Source organism: Tachyglossus aculeatus, chromosome 9 (genome assembly GCF_015852505.1).
Source record: "Tachyglossus aculeatus isolate mTacAcu1 chromosome 9, mTacAcu1.pri, whole genome shotgun sequence".
In the NCBI taxonomy this organism is placed as follows: Eukaryota; Metazoa; Chordata; class Mammalia; order Monotremata; family Tachyglossidae; genus Tachyglossus; species Tachyglossus aculeatus.
Genome location: NC_052074.1, coordinates 11089831 through 11111816, shown reverse-complemented (window position 1 = coordinate 11111816; position 21986 = coordinate 11089831). Strand labels below are relative to the sequence as shown.

At 43.9% G+C, this 21986-nt stretch overlaps 1 protein-coding gene across 3 annotated transcripts in view; it reads right to left on the bottom strand.

The window, feature by feature from the left end:
• Positions 1–9463, bottom strand: part of AFTPH (aftiphilin) — a 64867-nt gene extending 55404 nt beyond the window's left edge. For 2 of the 3 annotated variants that reach the window (XM_038750960.1, XM_038750962.1), the window contains exon 1: positions 9104–9179. The gene's annotated coding sequence lies outside the window, so the exon portion shown is untranslated. Of the gene's footprint in view, positions 1–9103; positions 9180–9443 lie in introns of those variants that run through there. The other variant, XM_038750961.1, reaches the window with a different exon arrangement.
• Between the last annotated feature and the right edge of the window lie 12523 nt (positions 9464–21986).

The window sequence follows — 21986 nt, the reverse complement described above, 5'->3', positions numbered from 1 at the left end:
CCAGGTTACAAACACCCCATCACATGTGGGAGTTAAATAAATACTATTAAATGACTGATACGACCCAGGGAGTTAAAGACAACACTGCTGACTTTCTCAAGATAAACTCTTCCCCCACTATTATGCCCAATCCCTACTGGAGAGTCAATTCCCTCTCTGTCCCTGTCCTATCCTTCTTAACCTCCGGGCAAATTTCTGCCCAACCCTCGCTCCCGACATCCTGAACTGTTCTCTATAATATGGCACTTTGCTTCTTTTTCATCTTAAATTCAACTACAGCAGCTGTCACTCCCTCCACCCCCCAAACCTTGCCATATTATTCTCTAGATTGGAACACCACCTCCCCAACCCACCCGAACCCCGCAAAGCCACAGAACGAGTCAGCACTGGATCAGGGCCATATGCAGTGGTGAGAAGAGGAGAGGCAGCTCAAGCAGGTGCTGCTGCCCACACTAATCAATCAACAGTATTGACTGAATGCTTAGTCTATGCTGAGCATTGTACTACTGAATTTAAGCCCTTGAGAGCACACAAGAGAAAGAATTAATAGAAATGATGTCTGCCATCAAGGAATCTAGCACCGGTGACCAACACTAAAATAAATTATTATTATTGTGGCATTTAAGCGCTCACTATGTGCCAAGCACTGTTCTAAGCACTGGGGTAGACGCAGGGTAATCAGGTTGTCCCACGTGGGGCTCACACTTTTAATTCCCATTTTCAGATGAGGTAACTGAGGCACAGAGAAGTTAAGTGACTTGCCCAAGATCACACGGCAGACAAGTGATGGAGCCGGGATTAGAACCCAAGTAATTTGACTCCCAAAGCCGTGCTCTTTGCACCAAGCCACGCTGCCTCACAAATTAAAGACCCCGCAGCACTTATGTAACACATCCATAACTTATTTACTTATATTAATGTCTGTCTTCCCCTCTGGACTGTAAACTTGTTGTGGGCAGGGAATGTATCTACCAACTCCGATGTACTGTACTCTCCCAAGCTCTTAGAACAATGTTCTGCCCACGATAGGAGCTCAATAAATATCACTGTTTGGCATAAATACTATGGAAGGAAGGGAGAGTACCCCAATTCTCAGGTGACATGGAATTGAAGAAAGGGAGTATAGGGGGGAATGGGGGTGGGGAGGATGAGATATTAATCAGGAAAGGCCTCCTGAAAATATGATTTCAGAAGAGCATTGAAGATGAGGGAGTAGTGATTTTCCAATTGGACCACTGACTCCAATGCCCGTGCTCTTTCCACTGAGCCACGCTGCTTCTCTTCTCTAAGGTTGATGAAGTAATCCAGTTGGGATAGGATGAGTGATTATATTAACATGGTAGCGGTTTGGATGGAGAGGAAAGGGCGGATCTTGGTCATTCATTCATTCAATTGTATTTATTGAGCGCTTACTGTGTGCAGAGCACTACTACGCGCTTAGGAAGTACGTGTTGTGAAGACTCTCAGGCCCGTGCTGTTTCCATTAGACCACACTGCTTCTCATCATAAAAGTAGCAAAACTATTTGTTGCTACATAAAAATATTAAGATTTACTTGGCAGTGGTTTGGGTTTGAGTAATTTGCGGTTCAGAGACTTTAAAAACAACCTCAGAGTCAGGGTAAATTTGTGATATAGGACGTTGAAGGGGAGAAATAGATATTTAACTAAAGACAAAAAAAAATTTGAAAATCTATTCTCTCAAATCACCTGGGAAAAATTAGCATGTTATAATAAAATTTGATTTTTTAAAAAAGGTCAGTTTAAGAAATAATGAGTTCAGTTCAAAACATACTGCTGTTTTTTCCACTCATAAATATCAAAAAAATCAAATCAGTGAAAAGTGTAATTCTCCAATGACAGAAACAAAAAAACTTTTTGACTGACTATTACTGTGTAAGAAATATCTTTGTCTACACATCTTGCAGGCAGACATCTTCTTGTCTCTACTGAGCAATTAAAAAGGAAAAAATAAACAAATCACAATGAAGTTTTCAGTACATGATAGGAAATATTTTTGGGGCCCAATAAGAAACAAGTAAACTATGCTTAAAGAAATTATACATACAGTCTCTTCTCCCACTCCCTTCTGTGCCATCAACGCACTTGGATTTGCACTCTTTATTCAGTCCTCAGCCCCACAGCACTTATGTACATATCCATAATGTATTTATTTACATTAATGTCTGTCTCCCTCTCTAGACTGTAAGCTCGTTGTGGGCAAGGAACTTGTCTACCAACTCTGTACTCTCCCAAGCACTTAGTACAGTGCTCTGCACACCATAAACACTCAATAAATACGACTGACTGACTGACTGCAGGACAGCCCGATAATATTTTACTTGCTGAAAAGAAAACGCCCACCATAGTGATTTACCATTACTATCTAAATTTTCAAAGTAAAGGATATTTTTAAATACTGCTATTTTGACAATAAGGAACTGTCTTGCATAGAAATACAACCACATCAAGTTACCTTCGAGTTTTCATTTCTTAACAGAAGGTCAATATTTGGGTTCAGGGACAACAGACAAGGTTGAAAGCAAAACCAAAACCAAAAAAAAAAAGGAACTGGCATTTCCGTGGGGCTCAGTTTCGGGGCAGGGGTGGGCCGGAGTGAGAGTAGCGTTGGCAATGGTGAACAAGAGACGGCAGGGGCAGAGAATGGATGGAAATGGGGCTGGTCATTGAAGACTTGCCCCAGCCTGGGCACATATGGACTAGACTGGGAGCCCATTGTTGCTTAAGGCTTGTCTCTGTTGCTGAACTGTACTTTCCAAGCACTTAGTACAGTGCTCTGCACACAGTAAGTGCTCATTAAATCCGACTTGATGAAGGAATACTGATGGGGATGCAGCCCCTGCCAAAAGCGCTGGAGCAGGAGCACGCCATAGTCAGTCACAGCCAAATTATTTTTACACCGAAACCTCTGTTCTTTCCCCTTTTTGTTTGAACGATACCAAATGCTGGTGGGTGATAGTTAATTTTTACTCTTGCATCAAACCAATTTTCCACCAATACAATTTAAGTGTGTAAAGCAAGATTACAAAATATGAAATTCACGCACTTGTTTCCCTCCACTAGTTGAAAAGTTGGAAGCCTTTAATCATAGCTTAGTACGGTACCAGTTTTCAAATAATTAAAAATGCATTGGGTAAGATGATACACATACATTAATAGACTGTGAGACTGTGAGCCCACTGTTGGGTAGGGACTGTCTCTATATGTTGCCAACTTGTACTTCCCAAGCGCTTAGTACAGTGCTCTGCACACAGTAAGCGCTCAATAAATACGATTGATTGATATAATAGTAAGTAGTTAACCCATTGAGAGCCTTATCCCCCTCAATTTCACTGAAACAGCATAAATAAAAGCTATGTTTAATATGTGCCCTAAAATAGCAGTGGAATGTTTCAATTTAACCAGATTACTCTGGGTCATCTGTTTCTATCTGAGAAATGTATTGGGTTGGGTTTGTTTTTTTTTTAAGAACACTTGTGTCTTTTGAAGTTTGAGTACCAATTATAAAATCCTTCAACTTAACATGCATTGCTAAATATTGAAAAACCAAGAGGAAATTAGCCCAAAGGGTAAATTCTTGGTTGAAATGTTCATTCTTAAGCATAAACATTCAGCTTCTCAGTTCATCAATTTTCACGAAATAAATCTATTTAGAAGCAGAATTGAAAGAAAGAGGTCAAAAACTCAGGCTATGCACTAAATTTGTTTAACTAGTACAAAGCAAAGTCACATGATGAATTATGAAATTATATACTACAAGCATACAGAATATGCTTGGTTACAACCAAAGCTGGAAGAAAATAAATCTATTTTCTACTTTCTGAAGGTGGAAAGTACAAATGTTTATGACATTCCACAGCTAAACTACCATGAAAAGTACTTTTTTCCTTCTAGTTTAAGGGCTTCTAACATCATCCATTTAAGTCCAACAGCCCCTTTATTGATGATTAGAAAGGAAAGGTAACCCTACAGGAATGCCTTATGATTAAATGGTTTCATCACAGAGTCGGAGGCTAAGAAAAGTGATACAGTATTAGGTCAGCTTCCTCACCCACAAGAAACAGGATTATTCTCTTTTCCAGATTTCCACCTTCAAACAATCTCTACAATGGGTATTTTAAATCAAAAGCTCTTTATAGCACCCACTAATCTTTACTCAGTACCTCATAATTTGATTTTATAATTTATATTTGAAAATGTGTGCTGAGGAACAGGTATTATATGCTGAACCCAAATGCGAAGCCCAAAAAGTTTGCAGGCCCTGCTGTTGATTTCTTTTTCATGATGATTTTATTTTTCTCTTGGGACTCCTAATGAAATTGTTTCTAAGGTATGATCTTAACAGTGTTTTGAAGAGCACTGGATGATGTATTCCAAAAGTCCTTATACAACCAAATTTTAAAATCTGAGAAATCATTTGGATTCAATGATGCTTACTTAAAGCCATTTCAGTTGTGAGAACCTATTTGCTCAAATTACTGAACCAGGCATTCATTTTTTGACACCTAAGTGCCTACAAACTTTAAGATTGAGGGGAAAAAAGTTAAAATGCCAATCATAATGAAACAAAATATTTACAATATACGCACAAAACTTTCTGAAAATACTACCCAGTAGAAAAATGAGAACAAACTGCTGATGAGCAAATTTAGTCACGTATATTAATCGGTACAGTACTGTTAGGTAGCTTCAGGATCTACATATCTTCTGGACAGAATAAATTCAAGAACAGAAATGTCTTAGTGAAAATTTGTTTAGAAAATTTAAGAATAGGACACTTGTGTAATGCTTGCTTGCCAACAACATTGTAGCAGTGCCCTACTTTATGAGAAACAGGAAATGAAACTGACAATCTGCTGAACTGCAGAAAGTAAACAAAAGGGCCTTAATTACAATTTTACTAATAATACGCAAAGTAAATTGGAAATGCAGTTTTCTTTCCCATTGCAATAATTGTGGATTTAAACACAGGTTTGAAAAACCCAAACAGTTGGCTGCATTTCTTCATGGCATTTGACCGAAAAAAGTTTCTCAATGACAAACATTGTGGCTGAAGTCTTAGGTCGTATTCCCCAGAGGGCAGGCTTTAGGATTCATATAAATCTATGCTCTTGGTTAGGTACCGAAAAAATACTCGGTTTCTGGATGCTTTTTTACAAAAATCAACTACGGCTGTAACCAACTCATTAACATCTTAATACCTCGAGTTTTATAATAGTACCTGCCCGGTATTAAATTAAGACAGAAAACGACGAAGTTAAAAAATTTCACCAGTTCAGGCAATACAAATCTGCAGTTTGTTTCTGACTTCATCAATATCACTATCAGGCCAGCTTGACGCTACCAATCTTTCAAAATAATTGATTTAACTCAAAAATGGGGGGAGGGATGAAATCCATAAAAAGAAATGGTCCCACGGTAATAAACTAGAAACATTAAATTGAATGACTGCTGAGAAATCACACCCTTAGCCAGAAATACATTAGATACGCAGCCTAATCTAATGCAGCGTGGCTGAGCGGAAAGAGCCATCGTTATTAAACAGCCCGGGCTTGGGAGTCAGAGGTCGTGGGTTCTAGTCCCTACTCCGCCACTTGTCAGCTGTGTGACTTTGGGCAAGTTACTTGACTTCTCTGGGCCTCAGTTACCTCATCTGTAAAGTGGAGATTGAGACTGTGGGCCCCCCGTGGGACAACCTGATTATCTTGTGTCTATCCCAGAGTCTAGGACAGTGCTTGGCACATAGGAAGCACATAATTGCTTGGCACATAGGAAGCACATAATAATAATAATAATAATAATATATATATACACGGCAGTGATATATATACATACATATAAATGTATATATGTTTGTACATATTTATTACTCTATTTATTGTACTTGTACATATTCTATTTATTTCATTTTGTTAATATGTTTTGTTTTGTTGTCTGTCTCCCCCTTCTAGACGGTGAGCCCGCTGTTGGGTAGAGACCGTCTCTCTATGTTGCCAACTTGTACTTCCCAAGCACTTAGAACAGTGCTCTGCACACAGTGAGCGCTCAATAAATACGATCGAATGAATGAATGAAGGAATTCTTCTCTAAGCACTGCACCTGTCAGCCTCACTTTCCCTCGGTGGTTTGGGTGGGGGGGGGAGCAATGGGGAGGGGGCGGTGATAAATATATATATGTATATATACATATATATATACACAGCAGTGATATATATAAACTGTGAGCCCACTGTTGGGTAGGGACCGTCTCTATATGTTGCTAACATGTACTACCCAAGCGCTTAGTACAGTGCTCTGCACACAGTCAGTGCTCAATAAATACGATTGAATGAATTTATGAAACGCTTACTATGTGCAGGGCACTGTTCTACGTGCCGGGGAGGTTACAAGGTGATAGTAATAATAATTGAATGAATGAATACATACATACATATATATATATATATATATGTATATGTGTATGTGTATATATATATATATATGGCAGTGATAGATATACATATATATACACATATATATATATTTGTACATATTTATTGCTCTATTTATTTTACTTATATATACACGGCGGTGATATATATATATATATATATATATATACACACACACACACACACATATATGTGAGCCCACTGTTGGGTAGAGACTGTCTCTATGTGTTGCCAACTTGTACTTCCCAAGCGCTTAGTACAGTGCTCTGCACACAGTAAGCGCTCAATAAATACGATTGATTGATTGGTATATACATATATATATATATGTTTGTACATATTTATTACTCTATTTTACTTGTACATATTTATTCTATTTACTTTATTAATATGTTTTGTTGTCTGCCTCCCCCTTCTAGACTGTGAGCCCGCTGTTGGGTACGGCCCATCTACGTCGCCCACTTGTACTTCCCAGGCGCTTAGTACAGTGCTCCGCACACAGTGAGCGCTCAATACGACTGAATCAATGAATGAATTCAGTATGAATGAATGTAACCTCCGCAGCGCTTAGAACAGTGCTTCCCATAGTAAGCGCTTAATACATGCCATCATTATTATTATTACAGTGCTCTTCACACAGTAAGCCCTCAATACGATTGATTGATTCTCTGGGCCTCAGTGACCTCATCTGGAAAATGGGGATTAAGACTGGGAGCCCCAATCAATCAATCATATTTACTGAGCGCTTACTTTGTACAAAGCACTGTACTAAGCGCTTGGGAAGTACAAGCTGGCAACATATACAGTCCCTACCCAACAGTGGGCTCACAGTCTAGAAGGGGGAGACAGAGAACAAAACCAAACATATTAACCAAATAAAATAAATAGAATAGATATGTACAAGTAAAATAAATAGAGTAATAAATATGTACAAACATATATACATATATACAGGTGCTGTGGGGAAGGGAAGGAGGTAAAACGGGGGGGATGGAGAGGGGGACAACCTGATCACCTTGTAACCTCCCCAGCGCTTAGAACAGTGCTTCGCACATAGTAAGTGCTTAATACATGCCATCATTATTATTACAGTGCTCCGCACACAGTGAGCGCCCGACTGAATGAATGAATGACCCCAGTCCGGGGGGGGGAGGGGAACCGGGGGTAAACTGAGTGCAGTCGGCCACCCGTAGGCCCGGGGCGCCGGGAGGAGGAGGAGGGGGTTGTGGCTGGAAGCCGGCCGCCACCTTGCCTTCCTCCCCCTTCTCCCCCTTCTATCAATCAATCAATCGTATTTATTGAGCGCTTACTGTGTGCAGAGCACTATACTAAGCGCTTGGGAAGTACAAGCTGGCAACATATAGAGACAGCCCCTACCCAACAGTGGGCTCACAGTCTAGAAGGGGGAGACAGAGAACGAAACCAAACATACTAACAAAATCATCATCAATCGGATTTATTGAGCGCTTACTATGTGCAGAGCACTGTACTAAGCGCTTGGGAAGTACAAATTGGCAACATATAGAGACAGTCCCTACCCAACAGTGGGCTCACAGTCAAATAGAATAGATATGTACAAGTAAAACAAATAAATAGAGTAATAAATATGTACAAGCATATATACATATATACAGGTGCTGTGGGGAAGGGAAGGAGGTAAGACGGGGGGATGGAGAGGGGGACAACCTGATCAATCAATCAAGCGTATTTATTGAGCGCTTACCGTGTGCAGAGCACTGTACTAAGCGCTTGGGAAGTACAAGTTGGCAACATCTAGAGACAGTCCCTACCCAACTGTGGGCTTACAGTCTAGAAGGGGGAGAGAGAGAACGAAACCAAACATACTAACACAATAAAATAAATAGAATAGATATGTAAAGTAAAATAAATAAATAGTGTAATAAGTATGTACAAACATATATACAGGTGCTGTGGGGAAGGGAAGGAGGTAAGATGGGGGGGATGGAGAGGGGGACGAGGGGGAGAGGAAGGAAGGGGCTGCATAGAATAGATATATACAAGTAAAATAAATTAATAGAGCAATAAATATGTACAAACATATATACAGGTGCTGCAGGGAAGGGAAGGAGGTAAGATGGGGGGATGGAGAGGGGGACGCGGGGGAGAGGAAGGGGCTGCATAGAATAGATATGTACAAGTAAAATAAATTAATAGAGCAATAAATATGTACAAACATATATACAGGTGCTGTGGGGAAGGGAAGGAGGTAAGACGGGGGGATGGAGAGGGGGACGAGGGGGAGAGGAAGGAAGGGGCTCCATAGAATAGATATGTACAAGTAAAATAAATTAATAGAGCAATAAATATGTACAAACATATATACAGGTGCTGTGGGGAAGGGAAGGAGGTAAGACGGGGGGGATGGAGAGGGGGAGAGGAAGGAAGGGGCTCAGTCTGGGAAGGCCTTGTACATACTTACTATTCTATTTATTTTGTTTTGTCAGTATGTCTTGTTTTGTTGTCCGTCTCCCCCTTCTCGACTGTGCGGGTAGGGCCCGTCTCTAGATGCTGCCAACTTGCACTTCCCCAGCGCTTAGCCCAGCGCTCTGCACACACAGTGGGCGCTCAGTAAATAGGACTGATGGACGGACGGATTGGTTCCTCGGTGGTGGGGGGGGGGGGAGGGCCTCACCTGGGTCCTCCGGGCGGTCGGCGCTGGGCATGGCTCGGGCCCCCGGGGAACGGCTGGGTGCTGCCCGCCCGCCGCCGCGGCGCGTTGCCCGCCGTCCTGTCAGCGGAGCCGCGCCATGGCCGCCCGACCGCCCGCCCGCCCCGACGGCCCTCAGCGCCGCCACACTCCCTCCATCCCGCCCACCTCACACACCTTCCCATCATGCCGCGCGGGAGGGCGGGGCGGCTGGGGGACCGCCGCCCTACGTCACTTCCGGGAGCAAGCGGCCGCCTCCCCTCCTCAGCCACCCCGCCGGCTCTCAGCGCCGCCACACTCCCTCCATCCCGCCCGCCTCACGCACCTTCCCATCATGCAGCGGGGGGGAAAGAAACCGCCGCCTTACGTCACTTCCGGGAGCACCCCGACGACTCTCAGCGCCGCCACACTCCCTCCATCCCGCCCAGCTCACACACCTTCCCATCATGCAGCGGGGGAGGGCGGGGCGGAAAACCCGCCGCCTTACGTCACTTCCGGGAGCGGTTGGCCTCCTCACACTGAGCCCCTCCTTCCTCTCCCCCTCCCCACAATCAATCATCATCATCATCATCAATCGTATTTATTGAGCGCTTACTATGTGCAGAGCACTGTACTAAGCGCTTGGGAAGTACAAATTGGCAACATCTAGAGACAGTCCCTACCCAACAGTGGGCTCACAGTCTAAAAGGGGGAGACAGAGAACAGAACCAAACATACCAATAAAATAAATAGGATAGAAATGTACAAGTTAAATAAATAAATAAATAGAGTAATAAATATGTACAACCATATATACATGTATACAGGTGCTGTGGGGAAGGGAAGGAGGTAAGATGGGGGGATGGAGAGGGGGACGAGGGGGAGAGGAAGGAAGGGGCTCAGTCTGGGAAGGCCTCCTGGAGGAGGTGAGCTTGCAGCAGGGCCTTGAAGGGAGGAAGAGAGCTGGCTAATAATGTTGGCATTTGTTAAGCGCTTACTATGTGCCAAGCACTGTTCTAAGCGCTTGGGGGGGATACGAAGTGATCAGGTTGCCCCACGTGGGGCTCACAGCCTTAATCCCCATTTTACAGATGAGGGAACTGAGGCACAGAGAAGTGAAGTGACCTGCCCAAGGTCACACAGCAGACACGTGGCGGAGCTGGGATTCGAACCCATGACCTCTGACTCCAAAGCCCGGGCTCTTTCCACTGAGCCACGCTCAGTCAGTCGTATTTATTGAGCGCTTACTGTGTGCAGAGCACTGTACTAAGCGTTTGGGAAGTACAAGCTGGCAACATAGAGAGACAGTCCCTACAATCAATCAATCAATCGTATTGAGCGCTTACTGTGTGCAGAGCACTGTACTAAGCGCTTGGGAAGTACAAGCTGGCAACATAGACAGTCCCTACAATCAATCAATCAATCAATCGTATTGAGCGCTTACTGTGTGCAGAGCACTGTACTAAGCGCTCGGGAAGTACAAGCTGGCAACATAGAGAGAGACAGTCCCTACCCAACAGGGGGCTCACAGTCTAGGAGGGGGAGACAGAGAAGGAAACCAAACATACTAACAAAATAAAATAAATAGATATGTACAAGTAAAATAAATAAATAGAGCAATAAATATGTACAAACATATATACATATATACAGGTGTATGCATATACATATTTAGACTGTGAGCCCACTGTTGGGTAGGGACTGTCTCTATATGTTGCCAATTTGTACTTCCCAAGCGCTTAGTACAGTGCTCTGCACATAGTAAGCACTCAATAAATATGATTGATGATGATGATGATATACAGGTGAACATATTTATTGAGCGCTTACTGTGTACAGAGCACTGTAATAATAATAATGGCGGCATGTATTAAGCGCTTACTATGTGCGAAGCACTGTTCTAATTGCTGGGGAGGTTACAATCAATCAATCAATTGTATTTATTGAGTGCTTACTGTGTGCAGAGCACTGTACTAAGCGCTTGGGAAGTACAAGCTGGCAACATATAGAGACGGTCCCTACCCAACAGTGGGCTCACAGTCTAACAGGGGGAGACAGAGAACAAAACCAAACATATTAACCAAATAAAATAAGTAGAATAGATATGTACAAGTAAAATAAATACACAAATAGAGTAATAAATATGTACAAACATATATACATATAGACAGATGCTTCCAAGCGCTTAGTACAGTGCTCCGCACACACAGTAAGAGCTCAATAAATACAATTGAATGAATGAATGAGCCCGCTGTTGGGTAGGGACCGTCTCTCTGTGTTGCCAACGTGGATTTCCCAAGCGCTTAGTGCAGTGCTCCGCACAGTAAGCGCTCAATAAATACGATTGAATGAATGAATGTTTTGTTTTGTTGTCTGTCTCCCACTTCTAGACTGTGAGCCCAGTCTTGGGTAGGGACCGTCTCTTTGTGTTGCCAACTCGTACTTCCCAAGCGCTTAGTACAGTGCTCTGCACACACAGTAAGCGCTCAATAAATACTATTGAATGAATGAATGAATGTTTTGCTTTGTTGTCTGTCTCCCCCTTGTAGAGTGCGAGCCCAATCTTGGGTAGGGACCATCTCTCTATGTTTCCAACTTGGACTTCCCAAGCGCTTAGTACAGTGCTCTGCACACAGTTAGCACTCAATAAACACGATTGAATGAATGAATGTTTTGTTTTGTTGTCTGTCTCCCCCTTCTAGACTGTGAGCCCGCTGTTGGGTAGGGGCCGTCTCTCTATGTTGCGAACTTGTACTTCCCAAGCACTTAGTACAGTGCTGTGCACACAGTAAGTGCTCAATAAATACGATTGAATGAATATTTTGTTGTCTGTCTCTCCCTTCTAATAATAATGTTGGTATTTGTTAAGCACTTACTATGTGCCAAGCACTGTCCTAAGCGCTGGGGGTTTACAAGGTAATCAAAGTTGTCCCACGTGGGGCTCACAGTCTTCATCCCCATTTTACAGATGAAGCAACTGAGGCCCAGAGAAGTGAAGTGACTTGCCCAAAGTCACCCAGCTGACAAGTTCTAGACTGTGAGCCCACTGATGGGTAGGGACTGTCTCTATATGTTGCCAACTTGTACTTCCCAAGCGCTTAGTACGGTGCTCTGCACACAGTAAGCGCTCAATAAATACGATTAAGTGAAATGACTTGCCCAAAGTCACCCAGATGACAAGTTCTAGACTGTGAGCTCTATGTCTCTGTATGTTGCCAATTTGTACTTCCCAAGCGCTTAGTACAGTGCTCTGCACACAGTAAGCGCTCAATAAATACAATTGATGATGATGATGATGATGATGATGATGATGATGTGAGCCCACTATTAGGTAGGGACTGTCTCTATATGTTGCCAACTTGTACTTCCCAGGCACTTAGTACAGTGCTCTGCACACAATAAGCGCTCAATAAATACAATTGATTGATTGTGCTGTGCACACAGTGAGTGCTCAATAAATTCGATTGTTGTCTGTCTCCCCCTTCTAGACTGTGAGCCCACTGTTGGGTAGGGACTGTCTCTAGATGTTGCCGACTTGTCCTTCCCAAGCGCTTAGTACAGTGCTCTACACACAGTAGGCGCTCAATAAATACGATTGATGATTGTTTTGTTGTCTGTCTCCCCCTTCTAGACTGTGAGCCCCCTGTTGGGTAGGGACCGCCTCTCTGTGTTGCCAACTTGTACTTCCCAAGCGCTTAGTACAGTGCTCTGCACACAGTAAGCGCTCAATACGATTGAATGAATGAATGTTTTGTTTTGTTGTCTGTCTCCCCCTTTTAGACTGTGAGCCCCCTGTTGGGTAGGGACCGTCTCTCTGTGTTGCCAACTTGTACTTCCCAAGCGCTTAGTACAGTGCTCTGCACACAGTAAGCGCTCAATAAATATGATTGAATGAAAGAATGTTTTGTTTTGTTCTCTGTCTCCCCCTTCTAGACTGTGAGCCCGTTGTTGGGTAGGGACTGTCTCTAGATGTTGCCAACTTGTACTTCCCAAGCGCTTAGTACAGTGCTCTGCACACAGTAAGCGCTCAATAAATACGATTGATTGATGATTGTTTTGTTGTCTGTCTCCCCCTTCTAGACTGTGAGCCCACTGTTAAGTAGGGACCGTCTCTATATGTTGCCAACTTGGACTTCCCAAGCGCTTAGTACAGTGCTCTGCACATAGTAAGCGCTCAATAAATACGATTGATTGATGGGGCGTTGGGAAGAGGGCCGCGTGATCACTAGGGGCGGGGGGGAGGAGTGTCACAGATACGGCCTGCTGCGCAGGCGCCGTCCGCCATCTTGGGTTTGGGCACAATGCCCTTTATCTGCCAGGAGTCTCCGTCACGGGGAAGGGAGCCGTCCGCCATCTTGGGTTTGGGCACAATGCCCTTTATCTGCGAGGAGACTGAGAAGGCTCCGTCACAGACGCGGCCTGCTGCGCAGGCGCCGTCCGTCCCGGGCGCCTTCCGCCATCTTTGGTTTGGGCACAATGCCCTTTATCTATGAGGAGACTAAGGAGGCTCCATCACGGGGAAGGGCGGGCCCAGGCCCCGCTTCCTCAGGAAAGCGCCGGAGGTTAAAACCAGCAGAAACAGTTAATTCATTCATTCATTCATTCATTCAATTGTATTTATTGAACGCTTACTGTGTACAGAGCACTGTAGTAAGCGCTTGGGAAGTACAAGTTGGCAACACATAGAGACGGTCCCTACCCAACAGTGGGCTCACAGTCTAGAAGGAGACAGGCGACAAAGCGTGTGGACCGGTGTCAAAGTCGTCAGAACAAACAGAATTAAAGCTCTATCAATCAATCGATCGTATTTATTGAGCGCTTACTGTGTGCAGAGTACTGTACTAAGCGCTTGGGAAGTACAAGTTGGCAACACATAGAGACGGTCCCTACCCAACAGTGGGCTCACAGTTTCGAAGGAGACAGGCGACAAAGCATGTGGACCGGTGTCAAAGTCATCAGAATAAACAGAATTAAAGCTCTATCAATCAATCAATCAATATATCGTATTTATTGGGCACTTACTGTGTGCAGAGACTGTACTAAGTGCTTGGGAAGGACAGGTTGGCAACATATAGAGACAGTCCCTACCCAACAGTGGGCTCACAGTCTAGAAGGAGACAGGCAACAAAGCGTGTGGACAGGTGTCAAAGTTGTCAGAACAAACAGATTTAAAGCTCTATCAATCAATCAATCATATTTATTGAGCGCTTACTGTGTGCAGAGCACTGTACTAAGCGCTTGGGAAGGACATGTTGGCAACACATAGAGACGGTCCCTACCCAACAGTGGGCTCGCAGTCTAGAAGGAGACAGGCAACAAAGCGTGTGGACAGGTGTCAAAGTCATCAGAACAAACAGAATTAAAGCTCTATCAATCAATCAATCGTATTTATTGAGCGCTTACTGTGTGCAGAGCACTGTACTAAGCGCTTGGGAAGGACAAATTGGCAACACATAGAGACGGTCCCTACCCAACAGTGGGCTCACAGTCTAGAAGGAGACAGGCAACAAAGCGTGTGGACAGGTGTCAAAGTCGTCACAACAAACAGAATTAAAGCTCTATCAATCAATCGATCGTATTTATTGAGCGCTTACTGTGTGCAGAGCACTGTACTAAGCGCTTGGGAAGGACAAGTTGGCAACACATAGAGACGGTCCCTACCCAACAGTGGGCTCACAGTCTAGGAGGAGACAGGCAACAAAGCATGTGGACAGGTGTCAAAGTCGTCAGAACAAACAGAATTAAAGCTCTGTGCACATCATTAACAAAATAAATAGAATAGTAAATATGTACAAGAAAAATAGAGAAATTCCCTTCCCCACAGCACCTGTATATATGCAAGAAAAATAGAGTAATTCCCTTCCACACAGCACCTATATATATGCAAGAAAAATAGAGTAATTCCCTTCTCCACAGTACCTGTAATAATAATAATAATGATGATGGCATTTATTAAGCGCTTACTATGTGCAGAGCACTGTTCTAAGCGCTGAGGGGGGATACAAGGTGATCAAGTTGTCCCACATGGGGCTCACAGTGTTCATCCCCAGTTTACAGATGAGGTCACTGAGGCTCAGAGAAGTGAAGTGACTTGCCCGAGGTCACACAGCACACGTGGCAGAGTCGGGATTCGAACCCATGACCTCTGACTCCAAAGCCCGGGCTCTTTCCACTGAGCCATGCTGCTTCTCTAAATATATCTATGTAAGAAAAATAAATAAAGTAATTCCCTTCCTCACAGCACCTGTATATATGTTTGTACGTATTTATTACTCTATTTATTTATTTTACTTGTACATATCTATTCTATTTATTTTATTTTGTTAATATGTTTGGTTTTGTTCTCTGTCTCCCCCTTCTAGACTGTGAGCCCACTGTTGAATAGGGACCGTCTCTATATGTTGCCAACTTGTACTTCCCAATAATAATAATAATAATGGCATTTATTAAGCGCTTACTATGTGCAAAGCACTGTTCTAAGCGCTGGGGAGGTTACAAGGAGATCAGGTTGCCCCACGTTGGGCTGACAGTCTTAATCCCCATTTTACAGATGAGGGAACTGAGGCTCAGAGAAGTTAAGTGACTTGCCCAAGGTCACACAGCAGACATGCAGCGGAGCAGGGATTCGAACCCATGACCTCTGACTCCAAAGCCCGGGCTCTTCTCTACTGAGCCATGCTGTTCCCAAGCACTTAATACAGTGCTCTGCACACAGTAAGCGCTCAATAAATACAATTGATTGATTGATTGATTGAGTCCCCCCTCCCATCCCCCCACCTTACCTCCTTCCCCTCCCCACAGCACCTGTATATATGTATATGTGTTTGTACATATTTATTACTCTATTTTACTTGTACATGTTTGTTCTATTTATTTTGTTAATGTGTTTTGTTCTGTTGTCTGTCTCCCCCTTCTATTCATTCATTCAATCATATTTATTGAGCGCTTACTGTGTGCAGAGCACTGTACTAAGCGCTTGGGAAGTACAAGTTGGCAACACATAGAGACGGTCCCTACCCAACAGTGGGCTCACAGTCTAGAAGGAGACAGGCAACAAAGCGTGTGGACAGGTGTCAAAGTCGTCAGAACAAACAGAATTAAAGCTCTATGTACATTATTAACAAAATAAATAGAATAGTAAATACGTATGAGAAAAATAGAGTACTTCCCTTCCCCACAGCACCTGTATATATGCAAGAAAAATAAATAGAGTAATTCCCTTCCCCACAGCACCTGTATATATGTTTGTAAGTATTTATTACTCTATTCATTTTACTTGCACATATCTATTCTATTTATTTTATTTTGTTAATATGTTTGGTTTTGTTCTCTGTCTTCCCCTTCTAGACTGTGAGCCCACTGTTGGGTAGGGATCGTCTTTATATGTTACCAACTTGTACTTCCCAAGCGCTTAGTACAGTGCTGTGCACACAGTAAGTGCTCAATAAATACGATTGATTGATTGGAGTCCCCCCATCCCATCCCCCCATCTTACCTCCTTCCCCTCCCCACAGCACCTGTATATATGTATATATGTTTTTACATATTTATTGCTCTATTTTACTTGAACATATTCTATTTATTTTATTTTGTTAATGTGTTTTGTTCTGTTGTCTGTCTCCCCCTTCTATTCACTCATTCATTCAATTGTATTTATTGAGTGCTTACTGTGTGCAGAGCACTGTAATAATAATAATAATAATAATGATAGCATTTATTCAGCGCTTACTATGAGCAAAGCCCTATTTTAAGCGCTGGGGAGGTTACAAGGTGATCAGGTTGTCCCACGGGGGGCTCATAGTCTTAATCCCCATTTTACAGATGAGGTAACTGAGGCCCAGAGAAGTGAAGTGACTTGCCCAAAGTCACACAGCTGGCTATTGGCGGAGCAGGGATTTGAACCCATGACCTCTGACTCCAAAGCCCGGGCTCTTTCCACTGAGCCACGCTGTAGGGGTAGCCACTAGTGTTCTCAATTGTTAAAATAAACTCACCCTCTGGCCAAGTTTGCAGCTGGTAGCGTTAGATTCCAAAGCAAGTAGCATTCTAGTTGATTTTGATTGATTTTTGAGATTGCCAAAAAATAAACGGAAACAGAAATACTGTGGTAAAGCATACTGTGCATATCTTGTTTTGGATGATGATGATGATGATGGTGGTATTTGTTAAGCGCTTACTATGTGCAAAGCACTGTTCTAAGCACTGGGGGAGATACAAGGTGATCAGTCTAAATCCCCATTCTACAGATGAGAGAACTGAGGTCCAGAGAAGTCAAGTGGCCCACCCAAGCGTCTCTGTAACAACAACAACAATAATAAAACACTATTAGGGGAAGCAGCATGGCGTAGTGGATAGACCAGGAGACTGAGTCAGAAGGTCATGGGTTCTAATCCCAGCTCCACCACTTGTTTACTGTGTGGCCTTGGGCAAGTCACTTCACTTCTCTGTCTGTAAAATGGAGATTGAGACTTTGAGCCCCACATGGGACAGGGACTCTGTCCAACCCAATTTACTTATATAATAACTGTGGCATTTGTTAAGTGCTTACTATGTGCCAAGCACTACTAAGCACTGGGGTGGATACAAGCACCCCAGCACTTAATCTTAATTATTGCTTAACAATAATAATAGCAATAATAATAATGGTATTTAAATGCTTACTATGTGCCAGACACTATTCTAAGCAGTGGGGTAGATACAAGATATTCGAGTTGGACACAGTCCCTGTCCTACATAGGGCTCACAGTCTTAATCCCCATTTTACAGATGAGGGAACTGAGGCACAGAGAAGTTAAGTGACTTGCCCAAGGTCACACAGCAGACAAGTGGTGGAGCTGGGATTAGAATCCATGACCTTCTGATTCCCAGGCCTGTGCTTTATCCACTAGGCCATGCTGCTCCTCTGAACAAACACCGCAAGTACCACAGCTACTAATCACAATGCTTGGCGCATAAAAAGCATTAATACATCAACCATTATGATTATTATTATTACAGTTATTATTACTATTGTTGAATTCATGCTAACTTTGTGTCACGTACTTGCCAAGCGTACTTGCCCCCTTTTAGTACTTGCCCCCTTTTAGACTGTGAGCCCACTGTTGGGTAGGGACTGTCTCTATATGTTACCAACTTGTACTTCCCAAGCTCTTAGTACAGTGCTCTGCACACAGTAAGCGCTCAATAAATACGATCGATTGATTGATTGATTGATTGGAGTAGATACAATATCATTAGAGATGCTTTTGGGCTGTCCTGGCTTGTGGCAGATTTGGGGAGAGGGAAGGTCCTGGCCAAATTAAGTGAACGTTACTCCTGGAGGAATTGTCGTTCCCTCTCCCTTTCCACCGGCCTTCCCTCTCTCTTCCACCATCACTCTGCTCCCAGATTTCCCCAGCCTGCACATACTTCAGGAAACCCAAGTCCCCGCTTGATTTCAAATTTATTGCATTTCTGGAACTTTCCTTCACCCTCCTTTTCCCAGGCTCTGCCGACCTGTGCCCCTCGGGTACTGTGTCCCCACCCCAGCCCATTCTCCTGCAGTGTATTTGGAATAGCCACCAAGTCTGCTCATGCCTGTCCCCATCACAGCTTTTGGTCACAGCTTCTCATGGGAATCTCAGATGAATGAAGGAGAGCGGTTCAGGAGCTAATCTTCCTGAGCCAATTTCCTTGTCATAGGTGGACAAGGGGATGGTGCATCCACCTCAAATCAGTGCTAGCCAGGCTCAGAGGCTAGAGGGTCAACGGTGTTGCTAACAGGCCCAGCTGTCTAGATCTGATCGCAGCAGCAGTTGTGCTGTTTCCTTTCCTCCAGGAATATTGTGTAGGCACATTATGTTTGCGTGTATAAGTGTGGGTGTGAACGCATGCATATGTGTGCGTATGTGTGTGACTTCCCCGGCTTATTAAAGAAGTATTTTCTGAGCTGGAGAAGAAGGGCAAGGCTCCAAGGAGACAATTACAACCTAACAGCTTGCTGTGAGTGGAAAAATTCATTCCTCTAAGAATTGAAGAGTGGCTGCTAATAGTTATTCCCAGCCATTAGTTCGTCTGCCAAAGAGGTCTGTCGGAGTCAGATTTTCAGACAGATGTGCCTACGAGTGCCCAATTAGAGACCCGTGTGAACATTTTTCTCTTCGGTTAATCTGTGTTACGTACATGCAAAGTACTGTCAAAGGGGCATGCGTCTTTTTCCTGATCTTGGACCATAGTCACTTCGTTGTCCAATAAGATACAGTCCGTAGGAGCTGTGTGCATTACCTACTTGGTTTGATTGGTTCTAGAGGAGAACTGATCCCTGGATAGCCAGGTTGTACCAGGGAAGAATTGACAAGATCCCTGGATTTGGTCCTTCTGCTAATGCACCAAATCTAAGGAATGATCTAGCAAGAACTTATCCTCAATTCTTTATAGAAAAGCTTCAAAGTTCACAACTGTGCAGTGCTGAATCCCTTGATGAAAGGAGGAGAAGTAGGAGAGAATTTATCTTCTACCTCTGTCTTTCTATTACCAGATTATATTTTAGAATGCCCCATAGCAGCCTATAAAGGCAGTTACAGCATGTGTCCTCTCATATGTTGGACAATGACCTAGGTGGGTCAATCAATCAATCAACCAATAAGTCGTATTTATTGAGTCATTAGTGTGTACAGAGCTCTGTACTAGGCACGTGGGAGAGTATAAAACAATAGATTTAGTAGGTATAATTCCTGCCCTCAAGGAGTTTAAGATCTAGTGGGAACTATCTGCATGCTGCTTCTAGTGGGAGCAGCATGATTTAGTGGATAGAGCACTGGCCTGCGAGTCAAAAGGACCCAGGTTCTAATCTCGGCTCTGCCACTTTTCATGCTGGGTGACTCTGGGCAAGTCACTTTACTTCTCTGGCCCTCAGTTCCATCATCTGTAAAACGGGGATTAAGACTGTGAGCCCCATGTGGGACAGGGACTGTGTCCATTCTGATTATCTTTAATCTACCCCAGCGCTTAGAAGAGTACTTGACACACAGTAAGCGCTTAACAAATACCATCTTTTTTTTTTCTTTTCCAGTGGATGTTGGGGGCAATTGTGTCTGTTGAGAATATCTGTTGGGAGAGAAAGAGGGAACCATTATGATCACCGAAAACAGAAATGTTAAAACACATAGATTTAGAGCAGAGTTTCCAATTTAATTAACTTAAAAAATGCCATTTAAAAAATTCCGAGTGAGAGGAGGGATCAGGGCCTCCAGAGGGCAGGGCTGACAGAGCCGAAAAGAGGAAACAGTTTGTGGGTTGCAGTGGGGGTGGGGGGAATGAGAGTCAGAGAGAGAGCGAAGACAATGAAAGACAAAGGAAGAAAGAAAAAGGTGGGGGGGAAGATATAGAGAGAAGGGGAAAGAATGGATTAGAGAATGCAAGGGGACAGAGACTGGATGGGGAAGAGAAAGAAGAGATGAAAGGGAAGCAAATGAATGCTGCTCCTAGACCCACTGACCCTCTCCTCTTTTCTTCCCGCTGCTCCCTTATTTTTCCTTCTCCACTTTGCCCTCTTGTTTCTTGTCTCTTACCACCTCTGTCTAGCCTTGTTCCCTTGTTTTGGGCACTTCCCCTTTTGGATAAATTAGGTGGGACAGGTTAGCTATGTTTGCCTGTCTTGTCCAAAAAACTAACTACTATGCCCCGTTAGCTTCTGTCTTCTCTAGCCCAGCCTCTATTATTTTTCTTCCCCCCATCCCTCTCTCCTCATCTTTCCCTGACTACCTCTCCTACCTCTCTTTGTCTTCTTTCTTTGTCCGCCCTTTCCCAGTCCCCCCCTTCTCCGTCTTATTTTGTCTTAATCCTCTTTGTCTTTTTGCTCTCTCTCTCTCTCTCTCTCTCTCTCTCTCTCTCTCTCTCTCTCTCTCTCTCCCTTTGTACATCTCTAACTCAATATTCAGCCTTACCAACGTTTTCCCACTAGACTGTCAGTTCTTTGCTGACAAGCATCATGGCTACTATAGTACAATGCTTAATGCAATGCACTATGCACAGAAGGCATTCAGTAAATACTGTTGATCAATTGATTTTTCAGCCCTTTCACCTAAGGGCTCCACCCCCGGTCCCTCTTCCCATTCCACCTTGAAGTCACAAAAATCCGGTCCCCTGATCTTTCCACTTCCCACCCTGTCAAAGGAAATAGAAAATCATCCACAGACCCCGTGCCTGACCCCAGGGGTATCAATTTTTCCTTTTGGGTGATCGATCAATAGTATTTATTGAGCATTCATTGTGTGCAGAGCACTGTACTAAGCACTTAGGAGAATACAACAGAGTTGTTATACACATTCCCTGCCCACAAGGAGCTCACAGTCTAGAGGGGGACTGCATTGGGGAGGGGCAAAGAGGGGATGGGATTTTCAAGGGACAAGAAAAAGAGTGACAGAGAGAGAGAAGACAGAGAATCTGGCAGGGACACAAAAGACAGTTAGCTAGTCCCCAAGCCTGATGGGGTGAGGGAAATGGTTGGACCATCCTGGAGCGCAGTGTGAGAGAAAAAGAATCCAATAACCATGTCTCGGAGTCCAATGGGGAAGGAAAAAACCCAACTGGCACTGGAGCCAGTGGGACACACAAAGTCCCCAGCCAGCACTGGAGCCTAGAGGCGGAGGTGAAATAATAAACACTCACCCGCAGCCCCAAGAGCCCCTGGCTCACGTCCCAAGCCTCCAATTGAGCTGAGTGGAGCTCCAGATCTGCCCCGGGACCCCACGGGTGCCCCTGTTAGCCCTGATACAGCCAGAGTCACGGTCACTGGTGCAGGGGGGCAGATGCACAGGAGGTGTTGACATCTTGGAGGCTCCATTTCCAGCTGCCCTGACCCCTCCATCCAGCTCCAGGGGCTGCCCTCCCTATCCAAAACCCGTGGGAG